Below are 24,319 nucleotides of genomic sequence, written 5' to 3' on the forward strand. Positions count from 1 at the left end.
AGCCAAACGTTGAGTCTTCTTGTATGCCTTGTGGCGCCAACGTTTGCCAAAAAGTTTGAGGCAAACGTTGGCGCAAACTTTTGCTCTCCTGGGTGTGTTGATGATGGCGCCAACGTTTGCCAAAAAGCTTGAGGCAAACGTTGGCGCAAGCTTTTCTCCTCCAGGGTGTTGGTGTGTGGTGCCAACGTTTGCCAAAAAGCTTGAGGCAAACGTTGGCACAAGCTTTTGCTTCTTCCAGGGAGATTCCAACTTTTCCAAAAGTTTGAGCTAAAGTTTGAGGCAAACTTTGGTTCAAGCTTTTTGTTCTCTCTTGCTCCTAGCTATTCCTTCTTTCTTCAACCTTCTTCAAAGCTCTTTTCCCCTATCATCAATCAACCAAACATATCAAAGCTATGCTCAAAATCATGAGATTGTTATTCTTTCATAGTATATGACAATTATAGCACAAAATCTCATGAAATTGCATTAGTTCTTCCATGATTGATTGAATTAAAGGAAACATGAAATTCTACTCAATTGGCTTACGTATGGCTCAAGAAAGTGCATAAAATCAATTGAAAACAAAAGAAAAAGACTAGTGAAACTAGGCTAAGATGACTTGTCATCAATAGGCTAGAACCATTGGTAGGCATTCCTGAAATCCAGAAAGTCTAAACCTTGTCTGTGGTATTCCGAGTAGGATCTGGGAAGGGATGACTGTGACGAGCTTCAAACTTGCAAATGTTGGGCGCAGTGACAGTGTCCAAAAGGATATAGAGATCCTATTCCGACGCTAGCGAGAACCGACAGATGATTAGCCGTGCGGTAGCTGTACATGGTATTTTTCATCCGAGACGAGAAATCTGACAGTTGATTAGCCGTGCAGAGATCGTACCTGATATTTTTCATCCAAGAGGATCATACAGCTTGCCATGGAAAGGATCACGCATGATTGGAAGAAGGCAATAGGAAAGTAGAGGTTCAGAAGCAACAAAGCATCTCCAAAGGCTTATCTGAAATTCCCATCAACGAATTACATAAGTACCTTTATCTTATTTTCTGTTTTATTTGTCTTTTAATTATCAAAACCTCATAACAATTTGAATCCGCCTGACTAAGATTTACAAGATGACCATAGCTTGCTTCAATCCGACAGTCTCCGTGGGATCTACCCTTACTCACGTAAGGTATTACTTGGACAACCCAGTGCACTTGCTGGTTAGTTGTGCGGAGTTGTGAAAAGTATGAATCACGATTTCCCACACCAAGTTTTTGGCACCGTTGCCGGGGATTGTTTGAGTTTGAACAACTAACGGTTCATCTTTTTGCTTAGATTGGGTAATTTTATTTTATGTTTAAGTTTTTTTTTATTCTTATTTTCGAAAAAAAATTTAATAAAATATTTAATTTTCTAAAAATTTATCAAAATTTTTAAGAATGAATTCTACCTTCGAGCTTCATGATGATATGTTAAAGCTTGGCTGGCTATTAAGCCATGTCTAATCTTTTGGACCGAAGCTTTAACTTATCATATTCATTGGATTGTTGTATGTATTTGTTATGCTAAAGCTTGGCTGGCCATTTGGCCATGTCTAATTCTTTTGGACCGGAGCTTTAGAATAACATTGCATCAGCCTGGGGATTCTCATTCATAATTATGTGCTGAAGCTTGGCTGGCCATTGGCCATGTTTAATCTTTTGGACCAAAACTTTAGACTAACATTAAAGGAATCCTGGAATTCTTATTAAAAATTTTGAATTTCTTTATTTTTTTTCAAAATTAATTTTCAAAAACTACAAAAAAATTTAATAAAATCATAAAAACCAAAACTTTTATGTTTCTTGTGTCAAATTTTAAGTTTGGTGTCAATTGCATGTTTTAATTTTTCTTTAATTTTCGAAAATATATGCATTATGTTCTTCATTGATCTTCAAGTTGTTCTTGATGATTTTCTTTGTTTAATCTTATGATTTTCTTGTTTTGTGTCTTTTCTTATTTTTCTTGTGCATTTTCGAATTCATAGTGTCTAAGCATTAAAAATTTCTAAGTTTGGTGTCTTGCATGTGTTTCTTTTCTTAAAAATTTTCAACAAAATATGTTCTTGGTGTTCATCTTGACATTCAAATTGTTCTTGGTGTTCATCTTGACATTCAAAGTGTTCTTGCATGCATTATTAGTTTTGATCTTAAATTTTTATGTCTTGAGTCATTTAGTTGTTTTTCTCTCTCCTCATTAAAAATTCAAAAATAAAAAAAATATCTTTTCCTTTTTTGTCTCATAAATTTCGAAATTTTGGGTTGACTTGGTCAAAAATTTTTTAAAATTTAGTTGTTTCTTATTAGTCAAGTCAAAATTTCAATTTAAAAATTCTGTCTTTTCAAATCTTTTTCAAAATCAAATCTTTTTCATTTTTTTTCTTAACATTTTCGAAAATTTTAAAATTGATTTTCAAAATCTTTTTCTTATTTTTACTTCATATTTTCGAAATCTTTGCTAGCATTTAATGTTTTGATTCAAAAATTTCTAGTTTGTTACTTTCTTATTAAGAAAGGTTCAATCTTTAAATTCTAGAATCATATCTTTTAGTTTCTTTTAGTCAAGTCCTTAAATTTAATTTTAAAAATCAAATCTTTTTAATTTCCTTTTCAATCTTTTTCAAAATAAATTTCAAATTATATCTTTTTCAAAATTTTAATTTCAAAATCTTTTTCTAACTTCTTATCCTTTCAAAATTTATTTTCAAATCTTTTTCAATCAATTACTTGACTTTTTGTTTAATTTTAAAAATTTACTATTTCTTATCTTTTTCAAAACCACCTAACTACTTTTCTCTCTCATCATTTTCGAAAATCACAAACCTTTTTTTTTTCAAAATTCCTTTTTAACTAACTAATTGTTTTAAATTCTAATTTATTTTATTTCTTTTAATAAATTCGAATTCTAACTTTTAATTAAAATAAAAACAAAAATATTTTCCTTTTCTTTTAAACTAATATTCGAATTTCTTCTCCCTCTCATCTCTTTCTATTTATTTTATTTAATTACTAACACTTCTCTTCTTCTTAAAATTCAAACCCTCTCCCTCTCTCTGTGTTCGAATTCTTCTTATTCCTTCTCTACCTCATCCTTCTATTCTTCTACTCACATAAAGAAATCTCTATACTGTGACATAGAGGATTCTTCTTCTTTTCTGTTCTCTTCTTTTTTATATGAGCAGGAACAAGGATAAGGACATTCTTATTGAAGCTGATCTTGAACCTAAAAGGACTCTAAAGAGGAAGCTAAGAGAAGCTAAAGCACAACTCTCTGGAGAAGACCTTACAGAAATTTTTGAAAAAGAAGAAGACATGGTAGCCGAAAACAACAACAATGGTGGAGATGCAAGGAAGATGCTTGGTGACTTTAATGCACCAACTTCTGACTTCTATGGAAGAAACATCTCAATTCCTGCAATTGGAGCAAAACAACTTTGAGCTTAAGCCTCAATTAGTTTCTCTAATGCAGCAGAATTGCAAGTTTCATAGACTTCCATTGGAAGATCCTCATCAGTTCTTAGCTGAATTCTTGCAAATCTATGACACTGTTGAGACCAATGGGGTTAATCCCGAGGTCTACAAACTTATGCTTTTCTCCTTTGCTGTAAGAGACAGAGCTAGGACATGGTTAGACTCACAACCTAAAGAAAGCTTAAACTCTTGGGAAAAGTTGGTCAATGTTTTCTTGGCCAAATTCTTTCCACCTCAAAAGTTGAGAAAGCTTAGAGTGGAAGTCCAAACCTTCAGACAAAAGGAAGGTGAATCCCTCTATGAAGCTTGGGAAAGATACAAGTAATTGATCAGAAGGTGTCCTTCTGACATGCTTTCAGAATGGAGCATCTTATGTATATTCTATGATGGTCTGTCTGAATTATCCAAGATGTCATTGGACCACTCTGCTGGTGGATCTCTTCATCTGAAGAAAATGCCTGCAGAAGCCCAGGAACTCATTGAAATGGTTGCAAATAACCAGTTCATGTACACTTCTGAAAGAAATCCTGTGAATAATGGGGTGACTCAGAAGAAAGGAGTTCTGGAGATTGATACTCTGAATGCCATATTGGTTCAGAATAAAATATTAACTCAGCAAGTCAATATGATTTCTCAAAGTCTGACTGGAATGCAAGCTGCATCCGGTAGTACTAAAGAAACCTCCTCTGAAGAAGAAGCTTATGACCCTGAGAATCCTGGAATGGAAGAAGTGAATTACACGGGAGAATCCTATGGAAACACTTACAATCCTTCATGGAGGAATCATCCTAATCTCTCATGGAAGGATCAACAGAAACCTCAATAAGGCTTCAATAATAATAATGGTGGGAGAAAAAGGTTTGGCAATAGCAAGCCTTTTCCATCATCTTCTCAGTAATAGACAGAGAATTCTAAGCAGAGCCTCTCTGACTTAGCAACCATAGTCTCTGATCTATCTAAGACCACTCACAGCTTCATGATTAAAACAAGGTCCTCCATCAGATAGATTATGAATACCTCTCTTTCTTGGCTGAGGCTTAATGCTATGTGGTAATGCAGCTTTTTAGAGTAAGCTTTCAGCCAGCATTTCCGCCCCAGTTGGTTCAAGATGATAGGTGTTAAAACACCCCTATGGGCTTACTTGCTCAAGCCTCTCCTTAGCACACACACATCACAGGCATTTAGCTTGTTTTGTTCATCTCTGTTTGTTCTTTGGAAATTGATGCCCAGCACCTCTTTGGGTTACTAAATGCTTTGTCTCAAAGTAGCTCTTGATGGTGGACTTTCGGTTGGCAATCCTGGGTTAGTTAACCCAAGTTGCCGGGTGATGAAGCACCCCATAGAACCTAGTTATCCAAGCTTATCTTTATACAAGAACATCACAGGCATTTATCCAAATTTGCAGCCATGGGTGCCCAGCCTTGTGTATTTCTTTTTGCTTCTTTCTCTTGCGTTTTCTTTATTTTATTTTGGACCTTTTTCATTTGTCAAGTCTCATGAAATGTAACTCAAGTTCATATCACAAAGTCATGCCAGTATTCAGCCTTATTTATAAATCAGCTAATGAACCAACACATACCACCACATAATCTTATTTTGTCTCATATCATACCAGACTTTTACTCTTTCTCTATTTCACATTTATTTTTCTTTTATTCAAGCATGAGGAACAAAGCGTATAATTCAAGTAAGATGAAAGTGAATCAAGCACTTAGACTAGCAAGCCATAACAGCATGAAAACAAACAAACTCGCATACAGTAAATGAATCTAAGAAGACACTAATCAATAGGGGACATTTGCACTTTCAATTATCATATTTGAACTAGAATCAGTCAGAGAACAATACAACCTTTTGGAGTCTATTTGTTTCCTCTGTGTCATCATCATTGTTGGGTTCCATGTCCTTCCTCTGTCCATGATGATGTACCTTTTCCTCCAAGAGATTGAATGACTTCCTACAAAAGATATTGAAAGTTGCTTGTTCCCCAAGCACTTGAGAGGTAGTTAGCATGCATGTATGCTTGTGATTCTCTGAACCTAAGTTGGTGTGGAAACACCAAACTTAGTTCCTTGCCTACTTCTATATGTAGCAGAATAAATACATGCATGAAACATTAAGTACTTTTATTAAGGAAATAAATTATGAACTAGAAAACAAACTATGAACTAGAAAACAACTAAAAACTAGAAACATGACAATTGTTAAGCAGTTTCTCTGATGGTTTGGAGCCGATACTAATCATGTTGAGGGTGCAATGTGTTTTTAATGAAATTTTTGGTGGAACACCAAACTTAGCATCCAACATTCACCCCTTACTATAGATAAAACTAATTAACCTTTTTATTAAAATAGCTATGAAAAGTGAACTACCTCAGGTTGGGTTGCCTCCCAACAAGCGCTTCTTTATTGTCACTAGCTTGACATCTTGTTCTTTGATCATGGAAGCTGAAAATCATAGTGCCTTAGCTTTTCTCCTCTTACTGTAAACTTCCTTCCGGTCTACTCTTTGATGATCTCTAGGTGTTCAAGTAAAAGGATCCAGTTCACAGTGTAGTACTAAGATAATTGTGGACACACCTTTATTGGTTGGGTGTTTAATATCACTTTATCCCCTGGTGAGAAGCCTTCAGTGGGATTTTCTTGTTTCTCCACCCTTTTGGCCTCTTCTTTTTTTCTTCTTTCTCATGAGATAATTCATGCTTTGGTGGTTCTTTATCTGCAGTGTCGAGGTTCTCATCTGGGGGTTTTAGATCTAGTTCCTCCTTGATTTCTTTGGTCTGTTGCACCATCTCTACCTCTTTCAAGCATGGATTTAGAAGTCTTGGAGTTAACTCATTGAATGCCTCTTTCAAGCTTTGGTCCCTGGCTTTATCCTTCATACAGTCCTCTTCTTGAGTGGGCTCATGCAGGGTTTTAAAAACATAGAACGCTAGGTGCTTATCATGCACTCTCAACAACAATTTTCCTTTTTCAACATCTATCAATGCTCTGCCCGTAGCCAGGAAAGGCCTCCCCAGGATGATGGGAGTGTTAGGGTCTTCCTCCATATCCAGGATGACAAAATCAGCTGGGAGAAGAAATTTCCCCACTTTTACCAGAACATTCTCTACAACTCCAAGTGCTTGCTGAATGGACTTGTCAGCCATTTGAAGAGCTATTCGAATGGGTTTCAGTTCAAAAATTTGAAGCTTCCTCATAAGAGATAGAGGCATTAAGTTTATGCTTGCTGATGAATGGAAATTGTCGTGTCGGTCTAGAATTTCTTCTTATAGAAAGAATAACTTCGATGTAAGCATAGTTCTAAACCAACAAACAATTTCCACATCAAAAATTTTGGTTGTCACAAGTAACATACCCCAAATAAGAAATAACCGGAGTATTTTGGACTCCGGGTCATCTCACGAGAAATTACAATGAAATGTTCAATTATTGGCTATGAAGGATGTAAGGGGGTTTGGTTGATAAGAGGGGCACTAAAATAAATGACAAGGAAAGTAAAGAGAGCAATTAAAAAAGCAATTAATAAAGAGAGACATTCATGGCAAGGGTTGAGATCATAGGCTTTCTATCCTAGTCATGCAATGATTAATTCATCTTATTTAGTCAACTCCAACAAATAGGGAGAATGTCAAACAAGACTAATCAATCATACCACAATAATAACAAGAATTTATCTTATTACGTCATCTCCAACATTGGAAGAAGGTATCACATTATCTTCCATGAGAGAAAGTCTAACAAGACTAGCTAATCTCAATCCAAAAGTCCTAATCAACTCACTAATTTAATTAGCAAAAGATTAAATGGAAACAATATTAGCTAACAACTCTAGATCACCAACATGAGTTGGGTTTTCATAACTCAAGATTGCCTAATTACTCTCTCCAAGCCAAGAATGCTCAAAAATCTACTCTAAGGCCCAACCAATCATTTTGTAAAACACTTGGTGGGTACAAATGGAAAGCATAGTAAAATGTGCAAGAATAGTAAAATCTACTAACTACAAATTGCAAGGAAACAATATCATAACTCAAATCATCAATAAAAGAAACATCAAACATAAATTTCATTAAAAGAAAATCAAATTCAACATGAACATTCATGAACATAAAAGAGAGCAAAAAGGGAAATTAACACTACAAATCATGAGAATGAAAGAGTAGAAGCAAGAATTCATAAAAGAAACAAGATGAAAACATGTAATTGAACCTAAATCTAAGAAAGATTAACCTAACTTAATTCTAGAGAGAAGAGGGAGCTTCTCTCTCTAGAAACTAACCTACATGATGCTATACTACCAAACAATTGCTCCCTCCTTTGCCCAAGCTTGAATTCTGCATGAAATAGCATTAAAAATCAGTTGGATTGGGCCCAAAATGCTTCAGAAATCGCTGGGGGCGATTTCACCTTAGTGGGCGATGGCAGAATCGGTGCGCACGCGTACATGGCGCGTGCGCGCCCCTGAGCGCGAAGTAACATATAGAAAATTTTATATCATTTCGAAGCCCCGGATGTTAGCTTTCCAACACAACTGAAACCGCCTTATTTGGACCTTTGTAGCTCAAGTTATGGTCGTTTGAGTGCGAAGAGGTCGGACTTGACAGCTTTACGGTTCCTTCATTTCTTCATGAGTTCTCCCACTTTGCATGCTTTTTTCCTCACTTCTTCCATCCAATACTTGTCCTATGAACCTGAAATCACTCAACAAATACATCAAGGCATCGAATGGAATTAAAGTGAATTAAATTTAGCTATTTTAAGGCCTAAAAAGCATGTTTTCACATTTAAGCACAAATCAAGGGAGAATTGCAAAACCATGCTATTTCATTGAATAAATATGGAAAAAGTTGGTAAAAATCCCCCAAAATAAGCACAAGATAAATCACAAAATCGGGGTTTATCACTTGCACCAAGGTCACATAATGATTTCTCAATAGTTATGTCTCCTATGGTACAAGGTATATAAAACCTTCCAGGATCATCCTTCTTTTCTGGTAGACCTCTTTGGAGAATAGCACTACACTCCATTGTCATTTCAACAATCTGTCCTTCCTTTAAGGGTCTTTTCTTTGTTAGCACTTCTTTCATAAATTTGGCATATAATGGCATCTGTTCAAGTGCTTCTATGAAAGGAATATTGATGCTGAGTGTCTTGAATATGTCCAGGAACTTTGAGTATTGCTTATCCTCATTTTCTTTTTTGAACCTCTGAGGGTACGAAAGTATGGGGACATCTGGCTTCACCCTTTCCTTCTTCTCTTGTAGCTGTGTTTCAAGGATGTTATTATCTCTCTTTGAGCTTTTTGCATTCTTGGTCTTTCTCTCCTCTTCACTTCTCTCTTCTGTCTCTTCTTGTGGAACTTTTCTGTTGTGTTCTTCTTGATTGATGGCTTCCTTCTCACTTTCCACTATGATTGCTTTGCACTCCTCCCACTTTGTAGCTTTTCTTTTGTCCCTTGGGTGGTCTTGAGTGGCACTAGGAGATGCATTTGATTGCTTCTCACCTATCTCTGCAATTCGTTTAGCCATTTGTTCCATATGACTCTCAAGATTTCTGATTGAAGCTTCTTGGTTTTTGATTGAAGCCTCTTGGTTTTTACTTGTTATGGCTTGATCCTTCCGTGCTGCTTCCTGATCTTGTCTTGCCATCTCTTGATTTTTCATGAGTTTCTCCATCATTATCTCTAGACTAGAGATTCTTTGGGAGTCTGGATTTGGTTGTGGTTGTGTAAAGTGAGATGGTTATTGTTGGAAGTTGTTCGAACTATTTGCGGGGTTATTTTGTGGGTAGAATGTGGATGTGGAAGGTGGATGATGGTTGTTTTGGTTAGTGACTGAATTATTGGGTGGATAATAGCTGGAATTTGGGTGGTTATTTTTGGGTTTTCTGTATGGATTGTGGTTAGTGTTTTGCTGGTTGTTGTGGTTTGTATTTTTTCAGCTGTTTTGGGTTGAATTCTTTTGCCATGGCTGTTGAGTCTGAGTGTGATTGTCTCCCCATTTGAGGTTGGGGTGATTCTTCCAGGAGGGGTTGTAAGTGTTACCATAAACTTCACTTGATCCAGAACCTTGGTTGTGCCCATATTGAATTTGCTCTTGCTGTTGATCCTCTTGATTTTCTTCATTCTGCCCCCAAGGAGTTGATGGTTGGCTTGTATTTACTGCTGCAACTTGGAGGCTATCAATCTTTTTAGGTATCTGCTCAAATTATTGTTGAATATGTTGTTGCATTATCTTGTTTTGAGCTAGGATGGTGTCCACTCCTTCCAATTCTAGTACTCCTTTCCTTTGTGATGGTTGGCGTTGTCTTTGATGAGCAAAGAAGTATTGATTGTTTGCCACCATATCAATGAGATTTTGGGCCTCCTTTGCAGTTTTCATGAGTTGCAAAGAGCCTCCAGCTGAGTGATCCAGAGCCTCTTGTGATTTCAATGTCAGTCCTTTATAGAAGTTTTGGAGTTTATCCCATTCATTAAACATCTCTAGTGGACACTTCCTGAGTAAAGCTTTGTATCTCTCCCATGCTTCATACAATGACTCTCCATCCATCTGAGTAAATGTTTGGACCTCTGTTTTGAGCCTGATGATCCTTTGAGGAGGATAAAACTTGGCTAAGAACTTGCTCACTAGATCCTCCCAATTGTTGATGCTTTCTCTTGGAAATGACTCCAACCATTGAGTAGCTTTGTCCCTCAGGGAAAATGGAAATAGCAACAATTTGTAACTGTTAGGATGCACACCATTGGTCTTTACTGTGTCACATATCCTCAGGAAGGTGGATAGGTGCTGGTTTAGATCTTCCAAGGGGCCTCCTCCATAAGAACAGTTGTTCTGCACCAAGGTGATGAGTTGGGGCTTCAATTCAAAGTTATTTGCATCGACATTTGGGGTAAGGATGCTACTCCCACAATGCCTTGGATTAGCAAATGTATATGAAGCCAATACTCTCCTTTGGGGCTGACCATTGTCGTTGGCCACTCCCACTTGTGGATTTGTTGGATTTTCCTCCATTTCTTGGTTCTCTTCTCAACCTCCAAAGTGTTTCAGGATCAAAAGGTGTGGATTCATCGCTTCTTCCTCCTGACATAAACACAGAACCAGGAACCAGAATTAAACACTCTATTGCCAGAGTGAAGTTAGTGTTAGCTTAAGCAAAAATTCAAACAGTTTGTATGCTTAGTAAAAAGAAAAAGAAAAAGTGCTTAATCTAGACCACCACCTTACTTAATCATTGTCAATCTAATCAATCCCCAGCAACGGTGCCAAAAACTTGATGTGTGGAAAACGGTCCAACACAAAACTCACCGGCAAGTGTACCGGGTCGCATCAAGTAATAATAACTCACGTGAGTGAGGTCGATCCCACAGCGATTGAAGGATTGAGCAATTTTAGTTTAGTGGTTGATTTAGTCAAGCGAACAAGAGTTGATTTGAGTGATTTGTATCCAACAGAAACTAAATTGCTTGAAATTTAAAGGGAGAGGGATAATTGACTGGAATTAAAGTGCACAAGGATTAAAAGAGATGAATCTTAAAGTGCAAGTAATGTAAATTGCAGAAACTTAGATTACAAGAAATGTAAATGACTGAAGCTTAAAGTGCAAGAAATGTAAATTGCTTGAATTATAAAAGGAATTGGGAATTTGGATTGCAGAAATTAGACAAGAGAAAGTAAAATGGCATGAAACAGAGAAGCGGAATATGAATTAAAATTGCAACAGATCAAATCAGAAGAGACAATTGCTTGAAAATTTGAACAGCAAGCAAAATATAACATCAATTGCAATGGTTCAAAAGAAATCACAGATCTCAGGATTAGAAGAGACTAGAGAACAAGTCTAGATCTCAATCCTTCCTTGATCCAACTAAGAACACAATTGCAAATAAAATGAAAGATGGAAATCAGTAAAGAAACTTGAATTATGCAAGAAAAGGAAACAAAGAGATCTCAAGGGTGAGGTTGAGACAGAAATTCCTCAACTCTTCACTATCAAGACTCAAGCAAGCTTTGCAGAAAAGAAAACAGAAAACCCAGAGAGGAAGAGAACTCAATTCTCCTCCCAAATCTCCAAGATCCAAAATCAAAGTTACAGAATGAAAATTTCTAAAAGAGGTAAAAACATTCAAAGTAAAAGTTAAAAAGTCCTATCTAAATCAAACTAGCTTCTATTTATACACTTCCTTCTATTGATCATTAAGCCTTGAATTTGGGCCTTGGCCTTGATGGAATTGGATTGAAGATAGCCTCAGTTGATTGCTCTTGGACTTGAGAAGAAATCCATTTGCAAATTGGACTTTGGAGCATTCACGTTTGAGTCAATGTTTGAGGCAAACATTGACTCAAACGTTGGAGTGTTAGCATTATGCAGAACGGTGCTCTTTCTGTCACTCACGTTTGAGTTCACGTTTGAGGTCAAACGTGAGCTCAAACGTGCTCCCTCCAAGGCCATTTTGTAGCCAACGTTTGACCTCAAGTTTGAGGCAAATGTTGGCGCAAACGTTAGTCCTCCTGGGTGTGTAATTGTGCCAACGTTTGACCTCAAGTTTGAGGCAAACGTTGGCACAAACGTTGGCTTCTCCAGGGCTTGTTTTTGAGCCAACGTATGACCTCATGTTTGAGGCAAACATTGACGCAAACGTTGCTTCCTCCAGGGTTAGTTTTTGAGCCAACATTTGACCTCAAGTTTGAGGCAAACGTTGGCGCAAACGTTGGCTTCTCCTGGGTATGTTTTTGAGCCAACGTTTGACCTCAAGTTTGAGGTAAACGTTGGCACAAACGTTGGCTTCTCCTGGGTTCTTCTTTAAGCCAACATTTGACCTCAAGTTTGAGGCAAACGTTGGCACAAACGTGAGCTCTTCTCAGGGTGGCTTTGCTTCCTTCATTTCAATTGTTGCCATCCTCTTTCTTCAACCTTCCTCCAAGCCTTTTGGTCACCTGTCATCAATCAACAAATGCATCAAAACTATGCTAAAATTATGAGACTTCTTATCATCCTCGACATATAAGCAATTATAGCACAAAACCTCATGAAAATGCATCAGGATAACAATGTTTGATTAAATAAAGGTATGCATGAATTTCTCATCCAAATACTTACTAATTGCCTGAGAATGCATGAAAATCAAGTAAAAACTAATGAAAAAGGCTTGTGAAACTAACCTAAGATGACTTGTCATTAGTAGTTCCTTGGTATGCACCTGTAGCTAATTATCTAGTTAGCCACACTTTTCCTCCAAATTTTACTAAGTATCAAAGAGACAAGCTGAAAAGCGAGTCTAAATATTTTATATGGGATGATCCATATCTATGGAGATGTGGTGCTGACCAGGTAATTAAGCGGTGTATACCTCAATCAAAATTCCAGTCCATTTTAGAGGCTTGCCACTCATCTGAGAGTGGAGGACATTTTGGCCCTCAAAGAACAACTAGAAAAATTCTAGACTGTGGATTCTGGTGGCCTACTCTTTTTAAAGACACTGCTGAATTTTGTAAATCTTGTTCTCCATGCCAAAGGTTTGGTAATATATCTAAGAGGGATGAGATGCCTCAACAGATTATGCTTTTCTGTGAAATTTTTGATGTTTGGGGCATTGACTTCATCGGTCCATTTCCAAATTCTAATGGTTACCTTTATATACTGTTAGCTGTGGATTATGTTTCTAAATGGGTGGAAGCAATTTCTACCCGCACTGATGATGCTAACACTGTTGTTTCCTTTGTTTGAAACCATATTATCTGCCACATTAGATCACCATGAGCAATCGTAAGCGATCAAGGCACCCATTTTTGTAACAGGAGACTAATAGGATTACTCAAGAAGCATGGGGTAATTCATAAAGTAGCAACAGCTTATCATCCCCAGACCAATGGGCAAGCAGAAGTCTCAAACAGAGAAATTAAATGTATTCTGGAAAAGATAGTAAAATCTCATAGGAAGGACTGGAGCACCAGGCTACAAGATGCACTCTGGGCATATAGAATAGCATACAAGACACCCATTGGTATGAGCCCCTTCTGCTTAGTATACGGAAAGGCTTGCCACCTTCCAGTGGAGGTGGAACACAAGGCTTTCTGGGCTGTGAGGGAGTGTGGTGCACGAAATTATGATCTCTGGTAATGGCTCCAAAAACTTAGTGCTCTAATCTCAATTCATAATTTGTCACAACTTCGATACAACTAACCAGCAAGTGCACTGGGTCGTCCAAGTAATACCTTACGTGAGTAAGGGTCGATCCCACGGAGATTGTTGGTATGAAGCAAGCTATGGTCACCTTGTAAATCTCAGTCAGGCGGATAATAATTGATTATGGAGTTTTCGAAATTTATTAATAAGTAAACATAGAATAGGTATAGAAACACTTATGTAATTCATTGGTGAGAATTTCAGATAAGCATGTAGAGATGCTTTCGTTCCTCTGAATTTCTACTTTCCTGCTGCCTTCATCCAATCAGTCCTACTCCTTTCCATGGCTGGCTTTATGCAAGGGCATCACCGTTGTCAGTGGCTACATCCCCTCCTCTTGTGGAAATGGTCCAAATGCTCTGTCACAGCACGGCTAATCATCTGAGGTTCCCGATCATGCTGGAATAGGATTCACCCTCCTTTTGCGTCTGTCACTACCCCCAGCACTCGCGAGTTTGAAGCTCGTCACAGTCATTCAATCATTGAATCCTACTCGGAATACCACAAACAAGGTTTAGACTTTCCGGATTCTCTTGAATGCCGCCATCAATCTAGCTTACACCACGAAGATTCTGATTAAGAGATCTAAGAGATACTCATTCAATCTAAGGTAGAATGGAAGTGGTTGTCAGGCACGCGTTCATAAGGAATGATGATGATTGTCACGTTCATCACATTCAGGTTGAAGTGCGAATGAATATCTTAGAAGCGAAATAAGATGAATTGAATAGAAAAACAGTAGTACTTTGCATTAATCTTTGAGGAACAGCAGAGCTCCACACCTTAATCTATGGAGTGTAGAAACTCTACTGTTGAAAATACATAAGTGAAAGGTCCAGGCATGGCCGAGAGGCCAGCCCCCAAAACGTGATCACAGGATCAGAATGCAATCCAGGATGTCTAATACAGTAGTAAAAAGTCCTATTTATAATAAACTAGCTACTAGGGTTTACAGAAGTAAGTAAATGATGCATAAATCCACTTCCGGGGCCCACTTGGTGTGTGCTTGGGCTGAGCTTGAAGTCTACACGTGGAGAGGTCATTCTTGGAGTTGAACGCCAGCTTTTGTGCCAGTTTGGGGGTTGAACTCCACTTTGCAGCTTGTTTCTGGCGCTGGGCGCCAGAATTGGGCAGAGAGCTGGCGTTGAACGCCAGTTTGTGTCGTCTAAACTCGGGCAAAGTATGGACTATTATATATTTCTGAAAAGCCCTGGATGTCTACTTTCCAACGCAATTAGAAGCGCGCCATTTTGAGTTCTGTAGCTCCAGAAAATCCATTTTGAGTGCAGGGAGGTCAGAATCCAACAGCATCAGCAGTCCTTCTTCAACCTCTGAATCTGATTTTTGCTCAAGTCCCTCAATTTCAGCCAGAAAATACCTGAAATCACAGAAAAACACACAAACTCATAGTAAAGTCCAGAAATGTGAATTTAACATAAAAACTAATGAAAACATACCTAAAAGTAACTAGATTCTACTAAAAACATACTAAAAACAATGCCAAAAAGCGTATAAATTATCCGCTCATCACAACACCAAACTTAAATTGTTGCTTGTCCCCAAGCAACTGAAAATCAAATAGGATAAAAAGAAGAGAATATACTATAAATTCCAAACTATCAATGAAACATAGCTCCAATCAGATGAGCGGGACTTGTAGCTTTTTGCCTCTTGAATAGTTTTGGCATCTCACTTTATCCATTGAAGTTCAGAATGATTGGCTTCTATAGGAACTCAGAGTTTAGATAGTGTTATTGATTCTCCTAGTTCAGTATGATGATTCTTGAACACAGCTATTTTATGAGTCTTGGCCGTGGCCCTAAGCACTTTGTTTTCCAGTATTACCACCAGATACATAAACGCCACAGACACATAATTGGGTGAACCTTTTCAGATTGTGACTCAGCTTTGCTAAAGTCCCCAATTAGAGGTGTCAAGGGTTCTTAAGCACACTCTTCTTTTGCTTTGGACCTTGACTTTAACCGCTCAGTCTCAAGTTTTCACTTAACACCTTCACGCCACAAGCACATGGTTAGGGACAGCTTGGTTTAGCCGCTTAGGCCAGGATTTTATTCCTTTAGGCCCTCCTATCCACTGATGCTCAAAGCCTTGGGATCCTTTTTATTTACCCTTGCCTTTTGGTTTTAAGGGTTATTGGCTTTTTGCTCTTGCCTCTTGGTTTTAAGAGCTTTTGGCTTTTTCTGCTTGCTTTTTCTTTTTCTTTCTATTTTTTTTTTGCCTATTTTTTTTCTGCAAGCTCTGTTCTTTGCTGCTTTTTCTTGCTTCAAGAATCATTTTTATGATTTTTCAGATTATCAAATAACATGTCTCCTTGTCATCATTCTTTCAAGAGCTAACATATTTAACACTCTTAAACAACTACTTCAAAATATATATGCACTGTTCAAGCATTCATTCAGAAAACAAGAAGCATTGTCACCACATCAATATAATTAAACTAAGTTCAAGGATAAATTCAAAACTCATGTACTTCTTGTTCTTTTGAATTAACACAGTTTTTATTTAAGAGAGGTGATGGATTCATAGGATATTCATAACTTTAAGACAAAGTTACTAACTATTAATGATCATGTAATGAAGACACAAACATAGATAAGCACATAACATAGAGAAAACGAAAAACAGAGAAAGTAAGAACAAGGAATGAGTCCACCTTAGTGATGGTGGCGTTTCCTTCTTGAGGAACCAATGATGTCCTTGAGCTCTTCTATGTCTCTTCCTTGTCTTTGTTGCTCCTCCCTCATTGCTTTTTGATCTTCTCTTATTTCATGAAGGATGATGGAGTGCTCTTGATGTTCCACCCTTAATTGTCCCATGTTGGAACTTAATTCTCCTAGGGAGGTGTTGATTTGCTCCCACTAGTTTTGTGGAGGAAAATGCATTTGAGGCATCTCCGGGATCTCATGGTGATGAGCTTCATACGCCTCTTGAGCTCCATCCTTTTCTTAGTGATGGGCTTGTGAGATGAATCTTTCCATCTCCCATGGCTCAGAGGTGGAAGCATTTGTCTTCCCTTTCCTCTTTCTTGAGGTTTCTCTGGCCTTAGGTGCCATTAATGGTAATGGAAAAACAAAAAGCTTATGCTTTTACCACACCAAACTTAGAATATTGCTCGCCCTCGAGCAAGAGAAGAAAGAATAGATGAAGAAGAAGAAGATATGGAGGAGATAGAGGGATGTGTGTATGGATGTGAGTGGTGAATGGAAAACAGAAGGGATGACCATGAATGGAGAGAGAGAGGGTGAGGTGGGTGGGGATCCTGTGAGATTCATAGATCCTGAGATGATCCTGTGGGGTCCACAGATCCTGAGATGATCCTGTGGGGTCCACAGATTCTGAGGTGTTCAAGGAATTACAACCTAGCACCAAATTAGGCATGTAAAATGCCCTTGCACACAACTCTGGGCGTTCAGCGCCAGGTTGGTGCCCATTTTGGGCGTTCAACGCCCATTTTTTGCCCATTTCTGGCGTTGAATGCCAGAACCATGCTTGTTCTGAGCGTTTAGCGCCAGCTCTTCTCCAGGGTGCAATTCTGGCGTTCAGCGCCCAGATGCTGCCCATTTTGGGCGTTCAGCGCCCAGATACTGCCCACTTTGGGCGTTCAGCGCCAGCACCATGCTCTGTTCTGGCGTTGAACGCCAGACAGGTGCTTCCTCCAGGGTGTGATTTTTCTTCCGCTGTTTTTGATTCTGTTTCTAAATTTTTCATTTATTTTGTGACTCCACATGATCATGAACCTAAGAAAATATGAAAAACAAAAATAAAATTAGATAAATAAACATTGGGTTGCCTCCCAACAAGCGCTTCTTTAATGTCAATAGCTTGACAGTCGGCTCTCATGGAGCCTCACAGATGTGCAGAGCTTTGTTGAGACCTCCCAACACCAAACTTAGAGGTTCGATATGGGGGTTTGACACCAAACTTAGAGTTTGGTTGTGGCCTCCCAACACCAAACTTAGAGTTTGACTGTGGGGGCTTTGGTTGAATCTACTTTGAGAGAAGCTTTTTCTGCTTCCTCTCCATGGATGCAGAGAGAGATCCTTGAGTTGTAAACACAAGGTTGTCCTTATTTAATTGAAGGATCAATTCTCCTCTGTCCACATCAATCACAGCTCTTGCTGTGGCTAGGAAAGGTCTTCCTAGGATGATGGATTCATCCTCTTCCTTTCCAGTATCCAGGACTATGAAATCAGCAGGGATGTAAAGGCCTTCAACCTTTACTAACATGTCCTCTACTTGTCCATAAGCCTGTTTTCTTGAATTGTCTGCCATCTCTAATGAGATTTTAGCAGCTTGAACCCCATAGATTCCCAGTTTCTCTATTACAGAGAGGGGCATGAGGTTTATTCCTAAACCAAGGTCACACAGAGCCTTAAAGATCATGATGCCTATGGTACAAGGTATTATGAACTTTCCAGGATCCTGTCTCTTCTGAGGCAATGTCAGTTGATCCAGATCACTTATTTCATTGGTGAACAAGGGAGGTAAATCTTCGCAAGTCTCAATACCAAATAATTTGGCATTCAGCTTCATGATTGCACCAAGGAACTTGGCAGCTTGCTCTTCAGTAACATCCTCATTCTCTTCAGAAGAGGAATACTCATCAGAGCTCATAAATGGCATAAGGAGGTTCAATGGAATCTCTATGGTCTCTAGATGAGTCTCAGATTCCTTAGGTTCCTCAGAGGGAAGCTCCTTAGTGATCACTGGACGTCCCAGGAGGTCTTCCTCCTTGGGATTCACGTCCTTCTCCTCTCTTGTGGGTTCGGCCATGGTAATTAATTCAATGGCCTTGCACTCTCCTTTTGGATTCTCTTCTGTATTGCTTGGGAGAGTACTAGGAGGGATTTCAGTGATGCTTTTACTCAGCTGGCCCACTTGTGCTTCCAAATTTCTAATGGAAGACCTTGTTTCATTCATGAAAATCACAGTGGCCTTAGATAGATCAGAGACTAAATTTGCTAAGCTAGATGGATTCTGCTCAGAATTCTCTGTCTGTTGCTGAGTGGATGATGGAAAAGGCTTGCTATTGCTAAACTTGTTTCTTCCACCATTATTAAAGCCTTGTTGAGGTTTTTGATCCTTCCATGAGAGATTTGGGTGATTTCTCCATGATGGATTGTAGGTGTTTTCATATGGTTCACCATGTATTTTAACTCTGCTATTGCAGGGTTCTCAGGATCATAAGCTTCTTCCTCAGAAAATGCCTCTTGAGTACTGTTGGATGCAGCTGCTATTCCATTCAGACTCTGAGAAATCATATTGACTTGCTGAGTCAATATTTTATTCTGAGCCAATATGGCATTCATAGTATCAATTTCAAGAACTCCCTTCTTCATAGGCGTCCCATTACTCACAGGATTCCTCTCAGAAATGTACATAAACTGGTTATTAGCAACCATGTCAATGAGTTCTTGAGCTTCTGCAGGCATTTTCTTTAGGTGAATGGATCCACCTACAGAAGTATCCAATGACATCTTTGATAGCTCAGATAAACCATCATAGAATATATCCAGGGTGGTCTATTCTGAAAGCATGTCAGAAGGACACTTTTTGGTCAGCTACTTGTATCTTTCCCAAGCTTCATAGAGGGATTCACCTTCTTTCTGTCTGAAGGTTTGAACATCAGCTCTAAGCTTGCTCAGCTTTTGAGGAGGAAAGAACTTGGCTAAGAAAGCCGTGACCAGCTTATCCCAAGAGTTCAGGCTGCCTTTGGGTTGAGAGTCCAACCATATTCTAGCTCTGTCTCTTACAGCAAAAGGGAAAAGCATGAGCCTGTAGACTTCAGGATCTACTCCATTAGTCTTAACAGTATCACAGATCTACAAAATTCAGTTAAGAACTGAAAGGGATCTTCAGATGGAAGTCCATGAAACTTGCAGTTCTGCTGCATCAGAGAAACTAGCTGAGGTTTCAGCTCAAAATTGTTTGCTCCAATGGTAGGAATGGAGATGCTTCTTCCATGTAAATTGGAATTAGGTGCAGTAAAGTCACCAAGCATTCTCCTTGCATTATTGTTGTTGGGTTCGGCTGCCATCTCCTTTACTTGTTCGAAATTTTCAATAAGGTTGTCTCTGGATTGTTGTAATTTAGTTTCTCTTAGTTTCCTCTTCAGAGTCCTTTCAGGTTCTGGATCAGCTTCAACAAGAATGCCTTTTTCCTTGTTCCTGCTCATAAGAAAGAGAAGAGAACAAGAAAAGAAGAGGAATCCTCTATGTCACAGTAAAGAGGTTCCTTATTGTTAGTAGAAGAAGAAAAGGAATAGGGGTGAAGAACAATGAAGAATCCAAACACAAGGGTAAGGATAGCAGCAGTGATTTTCGAAAATAGTTTTTGAAAAAGGTTAGTAGTTTTTTCGAAAATTCAAATAAAAAAATAAAATAATTAGTCTAATTAAAAAGAAATTTTGAAAAAGAGGGAAGATTTTTTCGAAAATTAGAGAGAGAGAGTTAGTTAGGTAGTTTTGAAAAAGGTAAGAAACAAACAAAAAGTTAGTTAGTTAGTTGAAACAAATTTTGAAAATATAAGAAGTTAGGAAGTTAGAAAAGATATTTTGAAAATCAAATTTTTGAAAAAGATAAGATAAGAAGATATTTTTGAAAAGATATGATTGAAATTAGTTTTGAAAAAGGTTTGATTTTTAAAATCACAATTAATGACTTGATTCACAAGAAATCACAAGATATGATTCTAAAACTTAAAGTTTGAATCTTTCTTAACAAGCAAGTAACAAACTTGAAATTTTTGAATCAAAACATTAATTGATGATGTTATTTTCGAAAATATGATGTAAAATTAAGAAAAAGATTTTTGAAAAATATTTTTGAAATTTTCAAAAATAACTAAAAAAATTGAAAAAAGATTTGATTTTTGAAAAAGATTTTGAAAAAGGTAAGATTTTTTTAAATTGAAAATTTGATTTGACTCATAAAAACAATTAGATTTTAAAAATTTTGAAAAAGTCAAATCTAATTTTCGAAATTTTAAGAGAGAAAAAGGGAAAGATATTTTTTTGATTTTTGAATTTTTATGATGAGAGAGGAAAACAAGAAAAATGATGCAATGCATGAAAGTTATGGATCAAAACAATGAATGCATGCAAGAATGCTATGAATGTCAAGATGAACACCAAGAACACTATGAAGATCATGATGAACATCAAGAACACATTTTTGAAAAATTTTTAATGCAAAGAAAACATGCAAGACACCAAACTTAGAATTCTTTAATGCTTAGACATAAAGAATTCAGGAATGCATATGAAAAACAAGAAAAGACACAAAACATGCAAATGCAAAGATCAAACAAGAAGACTTACCAAGAACAACTTGAAGATCATGAAGAACACTATGAATGCATGAATTTTTCGAAAAATGCAAGATGAATATGCAATTGACACCAAACTTATAACCTGACACATGACTCAAACAAGAAACACAAACAATATTTTTTTTATGATTTTCTAAATTTTTTTTTTGTATTTTCTTTTAATTTTTTTGAAAATCATTTGAAAAAGAAAAATAAGGATTCCAAAATTTTTAATATGAATTCCAGGAATCTTATGCTCTTTAGTCTAAAGCTCCAATCAAAGGGTCAGGCATGGCTTAATAGCCAGCCAAGCTTTAGTAAAAATATGAGTGTTATTCATTCAATTTTAAGCCAAAACTTCTGTCCAAAAGAATTTAGACATGGTTTTATAGCCAGCATGCTTCAACATGCTTTATGAAACTCTAGAATTCATTCTTAAAAATTCTGAAGAAAAATATATTTTTGAAAACATTTTTATTTTAAAAAGTTTTTTTTTTCGAAAACAAAGGAGAAAAATTTGAAATATTTTTGAAAAATTTTTGAAAATAAAACAAAAAGAAAATTACCTAATCTGAGCAACAAGATGAACCGTCAGTTGTCCAAACTCGAACAATCCCCGGCAACGGCGCCAAAAACTTGGTGCACGAAATTGTGATCTCTGGTAATGGCTCCAAAAAATTCGTGCTCTAATCTCAATTCATAATTTGTCACAACTTCGATACAACTAACCAGCAAGTGCACTGGGTCGTCCAAGTAATACCTTACGTGAGTAAGGGTCGATCCCACGGAGATTGTTGGTATGAAGCAAGCTATGGTCACCTTGTAAATCTCAGTCAGGCGGATAATAATTGATTATGGAGTTTTCAAAATTTATTAATAAGTAAACATAGAATAGGGATAGAAACACTTATGTAATTCATTGGTGAGAATTTCAGATAAGCATGTAGAGATGCTTTCGTTCCTCTGAATTTCTGCTTTCCTACTGCCTTCATCCAATCAGTCCTACTCCTTTCCATGGTTGGCTTTATGCAAGGGCATCACCGTTGTCAGTGGCTACATCCCCTCCTCTTGTGAAAATGGTCCAAATGCACTGTCACAGCACGGCTAATCATCTGAGGTTCCCGATCATGCTGGAATAGGATTCACCCTCCTTTTGCGTCTGTCACTACGCCCAGCACTCGCGAGTTTGAAGCTCGTCACAGTCATTCAATCATTGAATCCTACTCGGAATACCAAAGACAAGGTTTAGACTTTCTGGATTCTCTTGAATTTCGCCATCAATCTAGCTTACACCACGAAGATTCTGATTAAGAGATCTAAGAGATACTCATTCAATCTAAGGTAGAACGGAAGTGGTTGTCAGGCACGCGTTCATAAGGAATGATGATGATTGTCACGTTCATCACATTCAGGTTGAAGTGCGAATGAATATCTTAGAAGCGAAATAAGATGAATTGAATAGAAAAACAGTAGTACTTTGCATTAATCTTTGAGGAACAGCAGAGCTCCACACCTTAATCTATGGAATGTAGAAACTCTACCATTGAAAATACATAAGTGAAAGGTCCAGGCATGGCCGAGAGGCCAGCCCCCAAAACGTGATCACAGGATCAGAATGCAATCCAGGATGTCTAATACAGTAGTAAAAAGTCCTATTTATAATAAACTAGCTACTAGGGTTTACAGAAGTAAGTAAATGATGCATAAATCCACTTCCGGGGCCCACTTGGTGTGTGCTTGGGCTGAGCTTGAAGTCTACACGTGGAGAGGTCATTCTTGGAGTTGAACGCCAGCTTTTGTGCCAGTTTGGGCGTTGAACTCCACTTTGCAGCTTGTTTCTGGCGCTGGGCGCCAGAATTGGGCAGAGAGCTGGCGTTGAACGCCAGTTTGCATCGTCTAAACTCGAGAAAAGTATGGACTATTATATATTGCTGGAAAGCCCTGGATGTCTACTTTCCAACGCAATTGGAAGCGCGCCATTTTGAGTTCTGTAGCTCCAGAAAATTTATTTTGAGTGCAGGGAGGTCAGAATCTAACAGCATCAGCAGTCTTTCTTCAACCTCTGAATCTGATTTTTGCTCAAGTCCCTCAATTTCAGGCAGAAAATACCTGAAATCACAGAAAAACACACAAACTCATAGTAAAGTCCAGAAATGTGAATTTAACATAAAAACTAATAAAAACATCCCTAAAAGTAACTAGATTCTACTAAAAACATACTAAAAACAATGCCAAAAAGCGTATAAATTATCCGCTCATCAGAGTGCAACATGAATCTTGAGAAAGCTGGTGCTGAAAGGAAGCTGCAACTAGCAGAACTAGAGAACCTTCGCCTAGAAGCATATGACAACTCCAGACGTTTCAAGGAGAAAATGAAAGCTGTCCATGACAAGCATATAAAAAGGAGAGAATTTAGACTAGGGGAGTTAGTCTTTCTATATAACTTCAGACTGAGGCTTATGCCAGGCAAATTGAGATTAAGATGGGAAGGTCCCTACAGAGTAGAAAAGGTAGAGCCATACGGGGTTTTCCACCTGCGTCATCCTACTAGCTCCAAATTTCTAAAGGTCAATGGACATCACCTGAACCTTTACCATGGTGTGAAGATGAAGAATCGTAAGGAACTAGAGGTCTTCCTCTTAGAAGACCCACTGATAGAAGTAGAATGAGCCTAAAGAGTGTCCAACTTGAGGACGTAAAAGCAAAGTGCTAGGTGGGAGACAACCCACCATGGTATGATCGTTCCGTTTCAGTCATAGTTTTATTTTTGCTTTATTTTATTTTTATAATGCTAATGATCATCTCTTTTATTGAGCAATCGAACCCTCACCGGATGTAATGGGAGACAGCCCACGCGAATACGTGCCCCTAAATATCGACGTAAAAGAGGTGTATGGCAGCAAGTTATGATGGAGTGGGGCTGGAATGATGCTAGAAGCACCAGCTCTATCACGCGACCACGTGCCCCACACGTCCGCGTCGTTTTCAAAGAATGGCCATCCACACGATCGCGTCACCCACGCGACCGCGTCGCCCTAAAATTTGGCACAATGAGTTTCAAACAGAGAGTTGCGCGAACATGAGGCTGCTCTCGCGCCAATCGCACAAATCAGGTCATGCGACCGCGTGACCCACGTGTCCGCGTCACCTGAACTTATCGCACGCCACGCGACCGCGTCACTCACGCGTCTGCATCACATGCGGCGCACAGCTTATCCAGATCAGCAAAATATCTTATCTTTTCTTCCCCAAATCCTAATTTTTCTTATCTCTTCTTACTTCCTTCTTCTCTCTTTCTCTTTCTCTATTCTTTCTCAC

General features: G+C 38.1%; 2 non-coding genes across 2 annotated transcripts; one reads left to right on the forward strand and one right to left on the reverse strand.

The window, feature by feature from the left end:
- Nucleotides 1-3,733: 3,733 nt before the first annotated feature.
- On the reverse strand, nucleotides 3,734-3,841 carry LOC148555665 (small nucleolar RNA R71). The gene has a single exon (XR_015887858.1). It is a non-coding gene; the product is annotated as a small nucleolar RNA R71 (small nucleolar RNA).
- Nucleotides 3,842-19,224: 15,383 nt separating this feature from the next.
- On the forward strand, nucleotides 19,225-19,332 carry LOC148555666 (small nucleolar RNA R71). The gene has a single exon (XR_015887452.1). It is a non-coding gene; the product is annotated as a small nucleolar RNA R71 (small nucleolar RNA).
- Nucleotides 19,333-24,319: the final 4,987 nt, after the last annotated feature.

This window comes from Arachis ipaensis, chromosome B6, assembly GCF_059453495.1.
Source record: "Arachis ipaensis isolate K30076 ecotype BB chromosome B6, ASM5945349v1, whole genome shotgun sequence".
In the NCBI taxonomy this organism is placed as follows: domain Eukaryota; kingdom Viridiplantae; phylum Streptophyta; class Magnoliopsida; order Fabales; family Fabaceae; genus Arachis; species Arachis ipaensis.